Genomic DNA, 4044 nt, shown 5'->3' on the forward strand with positions numbered 1-4044 from the left:
GCTGCGTCAACTAGAGCTGAGCAGCCGGCCGCCCGGGAGTGTGTCCCGGGGGCCCGCGCGAACACGCAAGCGTCCGCTCAATCATTCTGCAAACAGGAGGAGGCTGAGCTCCCCTGCACAATACACCTCGAAACCCTCTCAGGTCCCGGCGGCGCGCAGCGCCGTCCCAAGTACTTGGTCGGGTTCGAGAGAGGCGCAATCGCCCGGAGTTAGGCGAGTAGACGCTTTCGGTGCGACCACCCGTGCTCCCAACTGAGCTTGCCGCTGCCGACAGAGGCCCGGGAGCGTGCTGTCGTGGCATTGCCGGCGGGAGACAACACGCGCCACCTACGGTGACCGGCAGCTCCAACGCCAGCGCCACAGAAGGACAAAAGCCCCACTTGGGTGCCGAAGCGAACTCTCCCAGCACAGCGCACACGCCAACACATCCGCACAGCTGCGATACAAACCACCAGCGAGAACCGCTGGGGCGACCGAGCAGCAGACGGCGTCGCGGCGCCGAGCGCCGGGCGGCGGCGCATCCTCAACGCACACAGTCCTCAATCGGACCAGCACACTGCAGATGTCCACCGCGCTTCGCACCGGGCCCGCGAGGACCTACTTTGGCCGCACGGCGCCGCGCGCAGGGTGCGCCGGCGCGCAGCTGCGACGCCTGCCGCGTCCGTCGGCCGGCGCGCCTGCCACTGGCCGCCCCCACCAGCCGGCTGTAGCGCGTGCGCCCACGCACCGCGCGGCCAGCACGCCGGGAGGCGCCCCCTCACCGGCCGGGGACGGTCCCACCCAGCCACCGCCGCGTATCGCTTCACACCCAGATGCCGTTCAGTTTCGTCGGCATGGTGGGTATCGCTGGAACAACCGGTTAGTACCTCAACCTATCGTCGCCATCACCGATTCACCCCTAGCGAGAACAACCGCACCACAACGGGTTACCATTTCTTCATTTGCGTAACTTCACCAGAAAACGTAGGCGTCCATCGCCATTTGCAACTTCAACCATTATTGCATGCCTGTGTCAGGTGTCACGCCACACTACGTCTGCCCACATACACGCAACAAAATGTGCACGCCTAGACAATACGTGGAAGGTGGCCCCCGTACGTATGCGATGTCCATTGCTCGAACGACTGTCAACCGGCTTCTGTAGCATGTCGCAGATATGGAACGCGCTGCACCATGCCATCACGGTGTGTGAGGAGAGACGACTAGGTCCGAATACATCAACAGACAGCTCATGCTGATCGCCATCCACGGCGTCCGTTCCTCCCACACGTCTCTATGGCGTACCACACTGCAATCCAGCTCTCATAGGGAGACGACACGTAGCTGCGTGCACAATATTTGCACTGTATGGTCCGCCGTTTTTGGGCGCAGTCGTTGTACGGTCACACATGTGCCACGATGTATCATTCAGTACATAAGGACGAATGTGCAGTACAGATTGTGGTTCACGCGTACGACATCAGCGGACAGTTGACACAGGCCGCACCACAACGTAGCCTGCGTACGTCGCATGCGAAGGGCATTGAACATGCAAACTTGTCACCAACCACCTTGCGAAGGCAGGGGGCAAGGTGGGGACGTGGGGAGAGGTGGGGGGGGGGGGGGGGCGGCATGTACGCCCTGCTGCCATCCACATTACAGTGTACAGCAGGAGCATGTGGAAAGTCAGCAAGACTTGCAAGGTGTTTAACATGAAGCGATACACAGGGGAGCGGGCAGTGCGAGTAGCGAACTATATTGCGAGGGTTGCGGGTGGGCAACACTACACTAATTGAACGAGTCGTATAACAATTACAGAGCAGGTTTAGGCGACAACGTGGGTTACGATAGGCGACAACGTGGGTTACGTTAGGGGACAACGTGGGTTACGTTAGGGGACAACGTGGGTTACGTTAGGGGACAACGTGGGTTACGTTAGGGGACAACGTGGGTTACGTTAGGGGACAACGTGGGTTACGTTAGGGGACAACGTGGGTTACGTTAGGGGACAACGTGGGTTAGGTTAAGGCACAACATGGGTTAGGTTAAGGCACAACATGGGTTAGGTTAAGGCACAACATGGGTTAGGTTAAGGCACAACATGGGTTAGGTTAAGGCACAACATGGGTTAGGTTACGGCACAACATGGGTTAGGTTAAGGCACAACATGGGTTAGGTTAGGGGACAACATGGGTTAGGTTAGGGGACAACATGGGTTAGGTTAAGGCACAACATGGGTTAGGTTAAGGCACAACATGGGTTAGGTTAGGGGACAACATGGGTTAGGTTAGGGCACAACATGGGTTAGGTTAGGGGACAACATGGGTTAGGTTAGGGGACAACATGGGTTAGGTTAGGGGACAACATGGGTTAGGTTAGGGGACAACATGGGTTAGGTTAGGGGACAACATGGGTTAGGTTAGGGGACAACATGGGTTAGGTTAGGGGACAACATGGGTTAGGTTAGGGGACAACATGGGTTAGGTTAAGGCACAACATGGGTTAGGTTAGGGGACAACATGGGTTAGGTTAGGGGACAACATGGGTTAGGTTAGGGGACAACATGGGTTAGGTTAGGGGACAACATGGGTTAGGTTAAGGCACAACATGGGTTAGGTTAGGGCACAACATGGGTTAGGTTAGGGCACAACATGGGTTAGGTTAGGGCACAACATGGGTTAGGTTAGGGGACAACATGGGTTAGGTTAGGGGACAACATGGGTTAGGTTAGGGGACAACATGGGTTAGGTTAGGGGACAACATGGGTTAGGTTAGGGGACAACATGGGTTAGGTTAGGGGACAACATGGGTTAGGTTAGGGGACAACATGGGTTAGGTTAGGGGACAACATGGGTTAGGTTAGGGGACAACATGGGTTAGGTTAGGGGACAACATGGGTTAGGTTAAGGCACAACATGGGTTAGGTTAAGGCACAACATGGGTTAGGTTAGGGGACAACATGGGTTAGGTTAGGGGACAACATGGGTTAGGTTAGGGGACAACATGGGTTAGGTTAAGGCACAACATGGGTTAGGTTAGGGGACAACATGGGTTAGGTTAAGGCACAACATGGGTTAGGTTAGGGGACAACATGGGTTAGGTTAGGTGGACAACATGGGTTAGGTTAAGGCACAACATGGGTTAGGTTAAGGCACAACATGGGTTAGGTTAAGGCACAACATGGGTTAGGTTAGGGGACAACATGGGTTAGGTTAGGGGACAACTTGGGTTAGGTTAGGGGACAACATGGGTTAGGTTAAGGCACAACATGGGTTAGGTTAAGGCACAACATGGGTTAGGTTAGGGGACAACATGGGTTAGGTTAGGGGACAACATGGGTTAGGTTAGGGGACAACATGGGTTAGGTTAAGGCACAACATGGGTTAGGTTAGGGGACAACATGGGTTAGGTTAAGGCACAACATGGGTTAGGTTAGGGGACAACATGGGTTAGGTTAGGGGACAACATGGGTTAGGTTAAGGCACAACATGGGTTAGGTTAAGGCACAACATGGGTTAGGTTAAGGGACAACATGGGTTAGGTTAGGGGACAACTTGGGTTAGGTTAGGGGACAACATGGGTTAGGTTAAGGCACAACATGGGTTAGGTTAAGGCACAACATGGGTTAGGTTAAGGTACAACATGGGTTAGGTTAAGGTACAACATGGGTTAGGTTAGGTTACACGTTGTTGTAAGGAAAGGTGTGGGGGGGGGGGGGGGGGCGGGGCGGCAGGTTCGTTGATAGTGATTATAGTAAGTGAATGCTTGTGACATGATGAGATTTGTCACGTCAGGATGCACCTTTGGCTTATTAGAGGCGGCGCTCCAATTCTATGCTTGTGTCAGACCTGTGTCTTTGACTCATGTCATTGTTTGTGCGCTGTGACAGGAGGTACTATTGTGATGTTGGGTGCACCGTTGTATAGGACATGTGTGGGTGTTGGTGCCTTATCTGCGCAATGGTGGATGTCGAAAGGGTGGGATATTCTATTTTCCGCATGGACCTCCTGGTCTGGTTGTGATAGTGTGGATTGTGTAATGTGGCGGAGAGGATGCACTGGATGT

The sequence above is a fragment of the Schistocerca piceifrons genome, unplaced genomic scaffold (genome assembly GCF_021461385.2).
Source record: "Schistocerca piceifrons isolate TAMUIC-IGC-003096 unplaced genomic scaffold, iqSchPice1.1 HiC_scaffold_1405, whole genome shotgun sequence".
Classification (NCBI taxonomy): domain Eukaryota; kingdom Metazoa; phylum Arthropoda; class Insecta; order Orthoptera; family Acrididae; genus Schistocerca; species Schistocerca piceifrons.